The 15,919-nt window shown below is 46.2% G+C and overlaps 1 protein-coding gene and 1 long non-coding RNA gene across 8 annotated transcripts in view; one reads left to right on the forward strand and one right to left on the reverse strand.

Moving 5' to 3' along the window:
• The window catches only part of LOC128329916 (uncharacterized), a 481,088-nt gene that overhangs the window by 377,729 nt on the left and 87,440 nt on the right, over window positions 1–15,919 (reverse strand). The gene's annotated exons all lie outside the window — the stretch shown is intronic.
• Window positions 339–8,432, forward strand: LOC128329922 (uncharacterized). The gene is made up of 2 exons (XR_008309858.1): window positions 339–560; window positions 6,839–8,432. It is a non-coding gene; the product is annotated as an uncharacterized LOC128329922 (long non-coding RNA).

Raw genomic sequence — 15,919 nt, forward strand, 5'->3', positions numbered from 1 at the left:
GATTAATGCGTAGGCAAATTTGCTGCTCCTCAAAATTTGCCGCCATCGGCAAGTGCCTACTTTGCCTGTGTGTTAATCCACCACTGCCAGCAGGTTACAAATGGCAGGCTAGTCCAAGATACAGTATGTTGCCCTGCCCCAATTAGATGCACTGTGCAGATCAAATGTCTCTCCCCAGTATCTTCAGAGACGCTGGGGGGCAAATAGCAAGTGTGTGTGTGTGTGTGTGTGTGTGTGTGTGCATAGGTGGAACTAGGGGGGGCGCCATGCCAGTCTCTGCCACCCCCACCCCACTGCCCACCTGCCCAGCCCCAGGGCCCCCCAGCCACTTGCCTCCAGCTCTGCTGATCGGCAAAGAGGCCTAGGATCGGCAAGGCCTGCAAACTGCAGAGCTCTTCTCTCCCCGCCTCTCAGCTGATCGGCGGGTGGGCGGGGCTTCCAGAGAGGCCTCCCAGTAGGCCTCCCTGAAGCCTGAACTCGAGTAGGCCCCAAGGAAGGAGGGAGGAAGCAGGCAGCAGACCCTCTGCCCAGACCAGACCATCCAGAACAGCTATTGCTAGGTAGGCTGTGAATTCCTTTTTGTGGTTACCCCCATATATAGGGATCTGCTTGCCATAGGGCTTTGATATGGGGGGGTGGGGCGAGACTGGGAAGTCTCTGAATATTTAATTTAAAACAGACTGGAAAATGTGCTGGCTTTAAAAACAAAAACTATCTAAAAAGGCCTATAAGTGGCTTGTTTCATGTCAGAAAATTACAAACATTTCTGGAACAAGTATATTTTATTTATTTTCATTCATTCATTCATAAATGCACTTATGTTCAAGTTGTTTTGCAATCCAGAAGGTCTGAGTGAGAACTGTGAAGCATGTGTTGTGATTTTATTTTATTTTATTTTATTTTTCTTATGTGTGAACTGCTCCCCAATAACTTGCAGGGACTTCAGGGTCAATCTGGCCAACATGTGAATGCAGCACCTCCATTCCAGAGGAGATGTGTCTTAAAGGGCTTTAAAAGCCTGGTGTGAAAAACCTCCTGGAATCAAACTTGACTGAATTTGTTCAGAATTCTGAGAAAACAAACATAGGCTCACCCTGCATGGTTGAAAGTCTCCTTTGCTAATCTGCAGCGAGGGGGTCATTTTAATAATTAGCGTTGCTAGTGTGTTCTAGGCATTAAAAGTAGCACAAATATATAGTACTCAGTGTATATCACTATATACTGTGAAGTGTGCATGTGTCTATTCAGTGAAATGTATTTCCAGACAGCATACTTATTTTGAAACTAGTGTTTTCAGGCCCGTTGTGATAACGGGCGCTAGTAGGGGAGAGTTCCCCCCCCGCCCCACTTCCTCTGGCCTCCCCACCCCCACGCCCTCCCAGCTGGCTGAGACTTCCTTACCCAAAGCAGCCCGCGACAGTCGGGCGATCAAAAATCCATTTTTTGCGAAGAAGAGAGGAGCTCCCGAACAGAGCTCCTCTCTGTGCTAAGCCAATGCCCAAACTGCTGCTATGGACGCAAAGGACGCAATAGACTCTGGGGGCGCTGCTGCCGGTCTGGTCTGCCCCCGCCTCACATTCCCGGCCGGTCTCCCCGGTCTCCAAGGACGGGCAAGGGCCCCAAGGACTCGCAGCCGCCTGGCTGCGGCGGCGGCGCCAGGCCTCGGCGGCGGCTCTGCCGCCACCTCGGCTGGCTTACCCCGTCGCCTCCTCCCCCCGCCCGGCTTCGGCGGCGCGGCTCCACCGCCGCCTTGGCCGCGCTGCGTCCTCTGGTCGAGGCGGCGGCTTTGCCGCCGCCTCGGCCAGTCTCCTCCTTCCCCGCATTCCCGGCTTCTTCGGGGCGGCCGCTTCTGGCCGCCCAAGATGGCCACCGGGTGCCGGCCGTCATGTCTCCCTTGCCTTGTTCTGCGCCTGCGCTTCGCGCAGGCGCAGAACAGGGCAGGGAGGCACGGACACACGCTTGGTGTCCGTCCACAGACGGACACCAAGCATTTTATTAGAGAGGATATCAGACTTAAATCCTTGGGATGTGTGGAGGCCCTGGACTTTGAGGGGCTGGGGGCCCATTTTAAAATCTCATCTTGGCCCATTCCAACCTTGCTATGCCCCTGGCGGTCACTACACATGGGTTTCTGCATAACACCTGCACAGAAGAAACTTCCATGTAGAAAATGTGTCTCTTGTAAATGGACCCTGAATTTTCCATCCTTGATTGGGATATTTGAGAGTTCGAGTCAATAATCAAAGAACAGCACACTGCTTGTGACAGGAAGAGGCAAATTACAATGATTTCTTAGTTTGGCAGGGGCTGGTTTTGGCCCTGGCAGAACTTGGCTGTCTTGCTCCTGTTTCAACTGCCTCTGTCTAGTGTGGCAAACTAATGTATCCTCCTACCTCTTGATGTCAAAGTAAGCACTGGTGTGGTGAATGCACATATACCCCATCATGAGCCAACAGTCATCATAAGACAAAGGCTGGCAGGAATCATTCCCCCCCAACACCCCCAACACCTTCTTCTTCCCCTATTTTGCTAGTGGCTATTTGGGCAGGTGATCCTCTAAGACAAAGTCATGTTTTTTAAAAAAGAATAAGATGAGACAGAGAAAATGACACTTGGAATCCTCGCATAACTCCTGACTGTTGTTCTAAGTCTTTTACAGAGATGGCTCATGTTTTCAGGTTTTGATCAACAACCATGTCTAGATGGTACAGTGTTCCTTTTAACAAGGATTTCCAGATATTGTTGACTACAAGTCCCATCATTCCTGTTTGGACAGGGGCGCAATTTCAGTGCTTGCCCTAGGCGCTATTTTCCCTAGTTACGCCTCTGTATGCACCTCTCCCTCACACTTTTCAAGCGGGCTGCTGCAGCTGAAAAGACTGTATACAGCAGCAACTGAGGAAGCCTGTGGACTACTGATGGGAGAGGGGAGACGTTGCTGAAGGCTTCAACAATTCCCCCCATGATCAAAGACAAAAACCATAGTGCCATAGTGTGTTTGTGCTCCTATGCACCAACACACACACATGCACGCACACAGACACCCCACCCAGGACCTCCTCTGAGGCACTTTTGTTCTCCTCCAGAGCCCTCCCCCCGCCATACACTCAGCTTCTCAAGGAGGAAATGGGATGGGGGAGGTGAGAGTGCTTGGCTCAATGGAGACATAGATCCCTTGATTCTCGCAGCAGCCTCTCTGAGCAGCAGCCAGACAGTAGTCATGTAGAGGCCACCCTGTTGCTCAGGCTGCCTGTGCCATTGCACAATTTGGGTCATTGAAAATTCACTACTGATTGAGCTGATCTATAGACACATCTTGGGTTTCCTTCATTAATCTGAATTGGCATTAGCAATCTATAGAACTGAATCAAACGTTCTCAAAGTACAGGCCAGCAACATTCTTAGAAGCCAGGCTTAAATAATATCTAGGGTTAGACAGATGTCAAGTTGATGCCAGAAGATAATTCTTTATTTTGTGCAGAACATCCAACACATTTCAACTGTAGGTCTTCCTCAGGGGTACCAAAACAAATAATGGCTGCATTAGCATGTAATGTGAAACTGGAGTTTAAGGGACCAGAGGTTCCCAACCCTGTACATCCAAATGCAGGAAACTCTGGTTCTGCGAGGAGAGAGACCTGAGGTTTGCTTTTTAAAACTCTGATTTGTACACTCAGGCTGTAGTGATGAGTTTCTTCACCCTAGCCTGAGGTTGAACACAGCCTGTGTTACGTCCAAATGCAGAATAGCAGGCTGCGTTCCTTGTAACCTCAGGGAGGAAGCTCCTTCCTTTCTCCAGCCATGATTGGCTGTGTGGGCTGTTCTTCCTTCATGCAAGAAGGAAGCCCGCACAGCCAGTTCGCCTCCTCTCTGCATTCTAGCTCTCTGCAGACGCCCTGCTCTCCATAATGTTCCAAATCGGACAGGAGGGCTGGAGTGGGGTGGGGAATGGAACCACGGGTCCATTGGACCCATGGTCCCACATTATATGTTAATTGGGCCAATGTGTATGATAAAAATGGATAATAAAATGAATGCAAACTGCTAAAACAAGTAATAGACCTTAAAATAAAATATAAATCATGTAATTGATAACTGCGACGGGTTATTTCTGCTTGGTAGTGGATAGCCGGTACCCATACATACCAAGAGGAGACTGAAAGATCAAAGAAGCTTTGTTATTTCTGCAGAATAAACAAAGCGACCGTCAAGGGGATCGCTCCCCAAAACAAGATGGACCCAAGATGGTTTCCATCCAAAGCATTTATAAATGAATTGATACATCTGAATACATCATCATTCACTACAAGCCAGCCAGGCAGTCCGGCAGTACAACTCCGGCTTACAATACTACCATTGTTAAAGGAGTGTTTATGCAGCCTCTAGGAGGCAGTTCAGATACCAGCATCATCACCTCTCCTGACCAGTAGGCCAGAACAAAGCAAGGCATAGAGAATCCATACTATGTTGCAAGTTACAAGGTCTTCAAGGCACAGTGTCTGAGAACCAAAGCATACTAAGCAGATTCTTTCCCACTGACATACATTCAGGAATACAAGATGGAGGGGACTCTTGCTCTCTTCAGCTACCATCAAAAAGGTGTAGCAAGAGCTCAGTTCTCCATTAACTATATACCCTAGGATCAATACATATAGATCAAGATGAAATGCTTAGATTCACAGGGAACATAATCTATATATTTATTTCTCCTACGCATACCCATCGCTAATTCCATGCATGGCAGCTCTCGCAAGAGTTTACAAGGAGCTGCCAGACTAGTGACGGGGACGAAACTAGGGATGAGGAGGCGGCGGCGGGCTGGGCTGGCCACTGGGAGCAGGAGGTGGCGACGGGCCAGCTCTCCGGCCGGCACGCCAGCCAGAAAACGCCAGGCGGGGTGGGGGCAGAAGAAGCGGGCTGCTCCTGCTAGTGGGCGGCCGGCGGGAGCAGGGAGCAGCGGCCCAGTCTGGCCGCCAAGAGCAGCAGGCGGCAGTGGCAGGCTGGCCACTGAGAGTAGGCGGCAGCGGCCCGGCCCAGCCACTGGGACTTGGCGGGCGGGTGGGCGGGAGGTGGTTGCAGGCCGGCTTTCTGGCCAGCCCGCCAGCCAGAAAGGGCCAAGCAGCGCATGGGGGAGGGGGGAGCAGGCAGGCGATGAAGCAGGCCGGCGGAAGCGCAGATGGTCTGAGCCCGGCCCAGCTAGTATTGCATAAATAGCTCAACATCTATAGTGTTCTCATTATTTTATATGGGGTATATTATGTATGCCTTTCTTACTTTATGGGTCTCTGTTGTTGTTGTTGTTTTTGTATTTTGGTGATTTTACTCAAATCACCTTTTAAAAGTTGTTTTATAGAAATGAAAGCCAGCTAAATTTGTTTTGTAGCTGAATGACATTTCCTCATTATCTTCCCAGAATTCAACTTGAGTCTGACAGTGGCGCAGAATTAGGCCAGATTTTATACAGGGATTTTCTTCCAAAGCAGTGGGGCACTTTGATGTTATTGCAAGTATGATGGCTAACAATGAAAAATCACTGTCTGTGTATGTCTACACTTGTCATTTGACATGATTTCTCTGTAGCTGCATCAAGTTTGAATCAGCCCTGGGTTGTATCTCTCTCAAGACTTACGAATCCCAGGGCAAATGCATCAAGTGACTAAGATTTTTTTAAAGATAGTATAATTGCACTTGAACTGTCATTACACTTGACGGGAAATTTGTTCTGTTGGAACATCGTCACAATTACTTAAACTGCTGTGACACGCCTTTGCCTGGAAGCTAATACTTACTTTCGGGCAAGTAATAGCCTGGAAGCTGAATCTGTTCTCCTGGGGCTTACCATTTGTCCCCCAGCGGATTCCCAGTTGGGCAGAAAAATCCAATATGTGGGCAGTCCACTAAACTAAGTACAGTGCTGAGAAAAAGTTTGTGAACCCCAATAACAAGAATCACACTGCAAGGTCTTACCATGATACCCTTGCATAACTGAAACCAGTCTTTCTTAATGCAATAAAAGGGCATGAATTAAACAATGCTGTATTTCTTGAGACACAATAATGTACAAAGTGGGAACAATGAAACTAATTCAGGATCAGTCTGTGAGATAGTAAGTGAACCCCTGGTGCTGTTAGAACAGTTAAGGGGCTATCAGGTGCCTAACTAATTGGGTTGGGTAACAAGCAAACAATCCTGCAGAGGAAAGCTGCATGGCAACATTTGGGCATCCTGTCCTATATAAAGGTCCTAAAAGTCCAGAGTTAGGTTTGTACCATGACAGTCAGTGGGAACTCATCATGCCACGATCAAAAGAAATTCCAGAGGACCTACGAAAAGTGGGGTTGTGGCTCATTTGTCTGGTCAGTGTTACAAAGCCATTTCTAAGCATTTGGAGTTCAATCCATCCACTGTCAGACAGGTAGTGGAAAAAGCTGAAGACCTCAGTGATTCTACCCAGGAACAGACGTCCTGCCAACATCATCCCAAGATCAACCGAGAAAATCATCCATAAAGTCACAAGGAACCCCAGACTAACATCTCAAGATCTGCAGGGCTCTCTCTGTGTGGCTGATGTGAGGGTTCATGAGAGGATTCATCAGGAAAAAACTGAATGGGAATGGTGTTCATGGGAGGATAGCATGGTGGTGGAGGCATTATGGTTTGGGCTGCTTTGCTGCATCAGGACCTAGACGGCTCGCCATCTTTTATAAATGTTTCCCTTGTAAACACGAAAAAATCTTATGCTGATTTAACTAAGATTTTATTCAGAAGCAACTCCATTTTTATCCTTCTCCTTTCTCTTCCTTTTCTTTCTGACTCCTCCTCCCCACACTCTCTACAGGATCCTCACTGGGACAAATGACCAATCAACAAAACACAAAGGTTTTGCGTTTAACTAGAAAGAATACAGCACCATCATTGAGGGAACCATGAATTCAGCTGCAGATCAGAAAATTCTAGAGCACAATGTCAGGCCATCTGTCTGTGAACTGAAGCTGAACCAAAAGTGGGTCATGCAGCAAGAAAATGACCCTAAACATTCAAGTAGGTTACCACAGAATGATTGAAGAAAAAGAGATTTCATTGAGTTGGAGTGGCCAACTCAAAATACCAACCCAAACCCTCTTTAAATGTTGTGGCAAGACCTGAAGCAAGCTGTTCATGCATGAAAGCCCTCAAAAGTCACATTGCTGAAACAGTTTTTGATAGAAGAATGGGCCCGGATTCCTCCAAGCCGATGTGAGAGACTGATCTCCAATTACAGGAAACGTCTTGTTGCAGTTATTGCTGCTCGAGGAGGTGCCACCAGTTACTGAGTGAAGGGTTCACATACTTTTCCACACAAGGATGTTTGTTGTTGAATCTTTCTTTTGGAGGAATATTCAAAATATATCCTTTTTGCCTGAGTTACTTATTCAATGGGGTTGCCTTTCTCTCTTATCAGGGTTTAGCTTGGGATCTAATAATGTTTGAATAAGAATTGTGCCAACATACAGACCATCCTAGGGGGTTGACAAACATTTCCACAGCACTGTATTTTTCTTGCATGGGTAAGGTATCTACTTTCTTTTTATAAATCTGAAAAAAATATGTTGTTGATGTCATTAGTTGTTGTTTTTAATTATGTCCAATCTATGATGGACATAAACTTGACTGAAGTCAGAGGATGGACAGGTATTTCAGTGGTTATTAATCTGAGGTCTATAAGCCACCTCCAACCTAAGAAGCCTCTAAATACCAGTTGCAGGGGAGCAACAGCAGGACAGGGCATACCCTCACCTCTTGCCTTTGGGGTCGGCTTCTCGGAGGCTACTGTGTGAAAGGGTGCAGGACTGGATGGGCCTTGGGCCTGATCCAGCAGGGCTGTTCTGACATTCGAATGTTCATTATTCTATTGTTTTAAAAACTATAAGCAACTTTACAGTATGGAAATGAAGACAGAGAGGCAAAGGGGTGGAGAGAATCAATGGAAGAGGAAGAATGACAATTTAGTGATCTCACGTCTTCATGAGTATTTTTCCAGTATTTGGGGCTGTATAGTTTTCATATGTGACAATCCAGTGATTGATTCTGTTCTATGAATAACCTGCACTGCCTGTTGAATAATTACCCTTTCTCTTGTTCTACTATATGTAGTTGAGTCTAAATATTTGTAAAAATATTTGTCGTCTTCAGTAGATATTTCAGTAGTCCTCAATGACAAACAGCATTAAATATTTCTGTAGAAATACTATCTGATTGAATTCAAATATTAAAATTTAAATTGTGATTATTTTTGTCTCTATATGTTTATCATTCATATGTACATGGAGAGGTAAGGAGAAAGCCGGTAAGAGAAGGAAGTACAACTTACAAAACGTTTTCTGCTGAGTGGAACTTTAGAATTTCCATTGATTTTCTTTTCAGCTTACCTCTATAAAACGTTATTAATGATGGCCTTCTTGTGTGTAGATTTTATTCTTTGTAGAAATATAGGGATTCATCCTTTCATTCATCTCAGTTGCCTGGTCCCAAGATAGATATCTGTCATTGATAAAAAGAAGGGCAAAGATAGAGAAAGTCATTCATTCCCATAGGCAGTGCATACACATCTCTTTCAAACAGGACAAACCTGTCCACATTAACCAGTTGCCGTTTCTGTGTAATTTCTGCAGCAATTCATCATTTTCAATTATCTGACCTACAGACAGGTATATTTTCTTTGCTAAAGCAAAGATAAAAATTCTAAGTTCACATACCCACAAACGACAATGGTCTCTTTCATATTAAACAGGACAAACCCATTTGTATCATCAATCTGTGTTTCCCATGTAAAATCTGCTGCTCTTATCTATTGTATGGTAGTCACCACAGAGGGTGGAGTCACCTCCAAGTGGAAAGACATTACTAGTGGATCATGCAACATGTCAAGGTAAAGTGTGCCGTTGAGTTGATTGCTGGCGACCACAGAGCCCTGTGGTTTACTTTGGTAGAATACAGGAGAGGTTTACTATTGCCATCTCCTGTGCAGTATGAGATGATGCCTTTCAGCATCTTCCTATATCATTGCTGCTCGATATAGGTGTTTCCCATAGTCTGAGAAACAAACCAGCGGGGATTCGAACGGGCAACCTGTGGTTTGCTTGTCAAGTCATTTCCCTGCTGCACCATTAAGTGGCAGGGCAACATGTAGGTCCAGGTTTTTGTGTTGCTCCCAGTACCTGACACTAAATGAAAGTGTGGAACAAAACCTGTTATGATGATATACAGGGTTCTAGTGCAAATTCTCAGTTTGCATGGGAGCTCCCATGTACAAAAAGAAACCTTTTTGGTGGCAAAAAGAAACCTTTAACTCAGCCCTTATCCTTTCACAATAAAAGACAAGGACATCAGGATGGTCCAACAGTAGAGGTTGGAGAAGAAACCAGATTTGGTCTGACACCACTTCATCTTCATGTGCCTCTTTCTATTGCACTCGCAGGTGGTGCTTCCTACCCAGTTGGTTGTTCCAAGATAATGCCTCCTTTTCAAGTTGGCTTGGCTTCCAAGTTGCTTATGTGGTCAAAGAACAAACTGATTGAAGTAAGTTGCAAGTCATAAGTCATTAATAGGGATGTGCATGTAACGCAGGTCCATAACTGTTCCTCCTCCACTGGCCACCACAGGAAGTTCGGCAGTGCTCCCTCCAGCTAAGACAGCGTGCCGCTGGGGTGTTTCCCAGCTGTCCTCATGCGACAACTGCCTCCAGGCAGGCAGTTAGGGAGGTTATGCCTTCTCCTGATGATGTTGACCTGGGCGCTTTCCAGCTTAGCTGCTCAACAGTCGCAAAATGCTTTTGTTCAGGCAAATCACATTCAAAATGTGATCAGTCTCACGAAAATTAACAACCTGAAAAAACAGCAATTTCATTACGCCAGATATACATTATATTGCTGCAATTAAATTCGAAACAAGGCATTGGAAATATGAACAGCCCCCTGCTGTCAGCAAAGGGACTGTGTGTCACAGCACAGGAAGTGTGGAAGCACACTTCAGAGATACGTTGTGACCCCGTTGCAGGGTGTAATCTGGAAAGCACTATGGAGAAATAGATTTGGGTGTCATCAGCATACCGATAACGCCCTGCACCAAATCTCCTGATGATCTCTCCCAGCTGTTTCATGTTTCCAATGGCTTTACTCTTATGTAACACAATTTGTAAAAACCCTGATTTTACTGCATACATGGACAGATATGGAAATTGGCAGGGATGTTATAAGCCAAAAATGCATAAACAATATCACAAATCACAAATATTACAATATCACAAATATGATAAGAAAAGATTTTGCATGTAGAAATCAGTAATGGTGCCTATCTGTGTGTGCGTGCGTCTGCGTGTGTGTGTTGTGTGTGTGTGTGCACACACACTCATACAACTATATATAAATATGGCTGCCTATTTAAAAAAACTGCATTCTAATTGTAATATTCACCACCGACCAAGGTTAAACTGAAAAAAATAGCATTCAAATTGTATGGAATATATTTTATTAGATGGAATTAAGCATCAGTATTTGCAGCAGAACATATTTCTTATGAAATTGAAATTATTTCTGTTGTAAATGTATCGTAAATAACAATGTTTTACGTTACTATACAGTCCAACAACTGGTTCTTATGAGGAACACAATATTGAACACAATATATAACACAATATTGAAATAGTTCATAAAAAAGGTTTATGAATTAACAAAATAATCCAAACATGTACAGCTACTCAGTCCAGTGCAGTTGAGACCACTTTTACTTCACCCCTTCCTTTGCAGTCAACCTTGCAGGCACATTTCGTAAGCTCCTTGAAGCATCCTGTGACAGGAAGAAGTGTTGTCCAAAGGCTTTCCCCATGCACCTTGCTCTTTTGTCCATCCCCATTCAGCAGGACTTGCTATGTTTGGTTTGCAAGCAGTTGCTTACCCCATACTATTCCTGCCTGGTATACAGTCTGCTTTGAATGCAGTAAGAGGGCATCCTGGATCAGCAGAATATCAAAATAGGATTTTTGTTTTCTTGCAAAAAGTTCCAGTCTTGCATCACTTACAGGCCCAGCCGTATTAACTCTGTTATACATGATTGCCGCAAACCTCTCTGAGATGTGAAGATCTTAGTCTTCAACTACTGCCAGGATGCTGACTGAGTTTTGTGAAAACACTTAACACATCATCAAACACATTCTATGCATGCCATGCAGACCTCTTGCCTTTGGCACAAAATGATGATAGGTAATGGTATCACACCCAGTGGATACCTGGAAGAAGGGTAGTCCACTATTTTTTTTTCAGGCCCTAATGTGTCCGCGATCTCATGGACCGGAATCCTTCAGTGCTTTGTGCCTCTTCCAAAAGAAACCCACACAGTCTGAAGGCCAAGCTCCTTCAGTGATGGCAGAACTGATATGGCAATGACGTCTGTGTCGTTCACTTTGATAAAAACATTCTTGCAACTCAATTTGACTGCATTTTTGGCATGGATAAATCTGTGTGTCAGCCTCTTAATATGAGCAAGGAGCCAAATTATCTTAGCAGACATCTTGATTGCTGAATAGGTTGATAGAATAAGTTTTCATACTTACATTGTTTAGTCCACCCATGAGTGATTTGAACTGTTCTCTACTTCTGTTGTGTGAAAAAATTACATTTTATATTGCAACACCATATATATATATATATTTGTTTTTAGGCACCATCTTGGATTTTTGGCATGGTGATCCTTACTTTTTGAAATTAAGGACATTTCTGCCAAATCTCAGATTTGTATCACTATGATGCAGATTTTAAAAAATGGCTTTGTTTTTTACATTTTATATCGCTACACCCTATTTATTTTTAGCTACCATCTTGCATTTTTGATATGGCAAAACTTACTTTCTGAAAACAAAAATATCTGACAACATCTCTGCCAAATCTCAGGCTGGTGTCACTGAGGCGATCTACACGAGCAGTGTGGAGAGCATTAACGGGCTCTGCGGGGAAAGCGGGCTGAGCAGATGAGCAGGGAGCTGTCCCTGGGCAGCCGGACTGGCCACCCACACAACCACCGGCTCTGTCACAGAGTCGGTAGGGGCAGCAGGGATTGGGGGCCACCCAACGGCCGGAAGTCCCAGGAAACCCCACACAAGCGCAGGGGGCATTCTGGGGAGATTCCCCGAGGCCGGGTGGCTGCTTGTTGCCTCCTGATTGCGGGGTCTACTCATGTGTTGCCACAGTGCAGAGCTGCGCCATGGCGGCACACAATCACTAGAATGGTAATCAGTAGAACTTAACCTCATTTAAGGGGGGGACTGAAGTGGGCTTACCACTGGGAGCCGTCCTAGTTCCCACGACTGCAGGAAAGCGGGCAACATAGCTGACAGCATTTCAGCCAAACCTCATGATCTTATGGGCAGTGGGGAGTGGCCTGTGTTCAGAATACAGCAAGCGGAGAGTGCAAAGGGAGAGCGGCCTGTGTTCAGAACACAGGCAGCCCTCCCACTCTTGGCGCATGCTCGGCAGCTCGCTCTTCCCTCAGGTCAGGGCTCCCTTGGTGCCGGCCACCAGCCACCTCCTTCTGTTGTTCACTGTGCCCATCCTTCTTCCATCGGTTGGGCTTGAGCAATGGAAGAAGGGTGAACAGAGCCACGTGAGTGGCCTAAGGAGGTGGCTGGTGTCAGCCACTTACCTGGCTGCATTCATTCTCCTTCCAGGCACCTGGCCGATGGAAGGAGGATGTGCACAGCCAGGGGAGGTGGCTCCAAAGCAGGTGGCTGGCTGTGACAGGCGACTGAAGGCAGAGGGTGATGGCAGCTATGGGACCTCCAGCCTTGGGGAGTGGGGAGCTCTGCAGTTTCTCCTGGAGGCTCAGAGGCTCTGCAACGAAGGGTTAGACAGGTTCTTCGAATCCATCGACCTGCCCCTGCTTACAAATACGTGAAGAATTCAGGGTTTTTTTAATATTTAACTGCCCCGCTAGCAGGACACTGACCTGGAGTTGCCAGGGATTGAACCTGGGACTTTCTGCATGCAAAGCAGCTGGATTGAATGCTTCTCAATTATTATTATTATTATTATTATTATTATTATTATTATTATTATTATTTTAAATGCTCAGTAGTAAAGAAGCATAGCAGATGCAAGGGGCTTGGCCTCCCCTAGTCTAACCTGTCTGTTGGACTGGCCTGACTTGCCTGCTAATGTTTAAAATATATATATATAAAAAAATTAAGGTTTCAATTTGTGGGTGATTTTTAAATCGTTAACTTGTTTTAAGTTTTTGTATATATTTTAACTTGTTTTATGCTATTGTTAACTGCTCAGAGACAAAAGTTTGGGGCGGTGTACAAATATGATTGATCAATCAATCAATCAATCAATCAATCAGTCATGGCAGTGCTGCTGAAGAAGTGAAATCCATCAGTGCTGCATTGCCCATTGCTAACCAGTAAGCTATCTTATTAAGCCCTAGAAAGCTTACCAGGTGACAGTGGGCAGCAGCAGACTCTTCTTCAGCAGTGGTGGAATTTTAGTATTCCCAGATGTCCCATGGCTATGACACATGTCAAGGGCCAAGGTATCTGGGAATTGTAAAATGGCGCCACTGCCCATGGCAATGCTGAAGAAGGAGCTGCTGCTGTCACCATTGCCTCTGCCGCCTGGACTGATAAGCTTAGCCCAATTGCAGGGAGCTTATGGCCATGGTAGTAACTTGTTCCTCTGCCCCACTGCCTGTGGCAGTGCCACAGCCACCATAGTCTAGTGCTCAAGTTTCTCCAAAGTGAAGTTCGAAAGAGAATTTCAGGGTTCCTTTAAGGAGAAATCAAAATTCAAAGAGGAGTTTTAGGCTTCCTCCAAAGGAAAAACATTGAAGATTTTTCTGACTGCTTTTCCACACCCCGTGTGTGGCAACTTGCTCAGCCAGGAGTCAGGGGGCACCTGCTGAGGGCTTTGCCGGGAAGCCTTCCAAAACCTGACTCTGGCCCTGGTTGAGAAGAATCCCTTTGCTTCAGGAAATTCTAGGAATGCTTTACTTGGGGCTAAGGCATGAAGTCAGCACATTGGAAGCAGAAAAGCACACCACATACAGTTTTGCTGGCACTTTAGAAGAAGAGGAGAGCGCTTCAGTCGCGAAGAAACAGTTTTATGTGGCAAACCAGGCCACTGAGTAAAGGTTGTGCTGAAGAATTTGGCCCTAATACCTATATTAAACACACAGTTTGACATTACTAATCTAAATAAAGCCAATAAAACTATTGACACAGGTGAGTAAGGGTGTGTATAGTCAAGAATTCCCCACATCCTTCTCCTGGCTCTGTGGCAACAGACCTGCCCCAGAGACAACCTTTCCTCCATGCAGAGTTGTGATTGCATGGAGCCCCCTCTGCCAGTATCCAACCCAGCTTTTCTCAAGAAAGTAAGCAAAGCAGGGGTGGAACCACCATTGAGCAGACGGGTTCCAAGAACCCAGGCCGCTGCCCCTCAGGGGCTGCACCCCGTGCCCCAGACACGGCCTCTGTGTCTGATGTAAGAATCAGGGGGCATGATTTAGCTCCCAAATGGGGCCTTTAAAAGGCAGGGAGAGTCGCTTTGGCCATGCTGCGAATGCAGCGCTGGCTGGTTTAACTCCCAAACAGAGCCGCGTGGCCTTGTTTGGGAGCTAAACCATGCCCCCACGTCTGACATTAGATGCCGGGGGCGTGGCTAAATGCTCCCTGCATCTGACATAATATGCAGGGGGCGGGGCTAGGTGTCCGTGGCAGTGGCAAAACCCGGGCTGCTGCTGACCTCCCTCTGCCCTTGAAGCAAAGCCACGCATGGCATGTACATGACCAAGAAGTTAAGCATGGCAGAAAAGCAAAAATAGATCAGGGGGAAAGTGCACAAGTTACCAAAGCTGAGAGATGGCAACAAACACAATCTTCTTTCTCTTTCTCTTTCTCACTGGGCCCATTGAAATGTCATGTGAAACCTTGGGTAGATGAACGTGTGGTTAATCCGCGAAACTGGGAATCATCCCGCAGACAGCTGTTCGACCATGTTTCGCAACTCCTGGTTTCTGGGCAGAGGGACCCCTCTCTTTTCCTGCTCTGCTGAAGCTGCACCGCGGCAAGCTTCACACCGTGCGTGTCGCCAGATTGTGGGCAAGGTGGCAGGAGATCAGTAAAGTGGCAACCATTGGCCACAAACTCTGAGGGGGCATGCTCAGTGCGATCATGCCTTTTGGGCATTAATCACCCACCCTCCGCATGGAAGAGACATTTTAACCCTTTCCTTACACCACTTGCACCACTGCCCTTGCAAGAGCTCCGCAGATACGAAATCTCACTCATGAACAATTATTGATACTGGGGGATGGTGAGGGGCACTAATTTTCTGTTACTCCGGACTGAAATCTTACTGAAGGGATTGTACTGACTTCCTAGGAAGGAATATGTACTGTATATGTCTTATGGTAGCAAGCATGACTTGTCCCCTTAAGCTACTCAGAGTCTACCCTGGTTGCATACGAAAGGGAGACTAGAAGTGTTTGCACTGTAAGACATTCCCCTCAGGGGATGGAGCTGCCACTCTGGGAAGAGCATCTACATTCCAAATTCCCTCCCTGGCATCTCCAAGATAGGGCTGAGAGAGATCCCTGCCTGCAACCTTGGAGAAGCCTCTGCCAGTCTGTGTAGACAATACTGAGCTAGATGGACCTATGGTCTGACTCAGTATATGGCAGCTTCCTGTGTGCCTATCAGGGCAGGCAAAAGATCCTGGGGTTTGGTCCACTGTGACCAAAAAATGCACTTGGACTCACAGACCTGGGCCAAGCTGTCCAGGAAGCCCCAAAATACTCTTTCCCCTGTGCTGGCTTGCTGGCCAGGGACTGGCCCTCTCATGAGAGGGCCAGTTCACCATAGAAAAGCACAGGCACCATGTGCTTCAGCTCT

Source organism: Hemicordylus capensis, chromosome 6 (genome assembly GCF_027244095.1).
Source record: "Hemicordylus capensis ecotype Gifberg chromosome 6, rHemCap1.1.pri, whole genome shotgun sequence".
NCBI lineage: Eukaryota > Metazoa > Chordata > Lepidosauria > Squamata > Cordylidae > Hemicordylus > Hemicordylus capensis.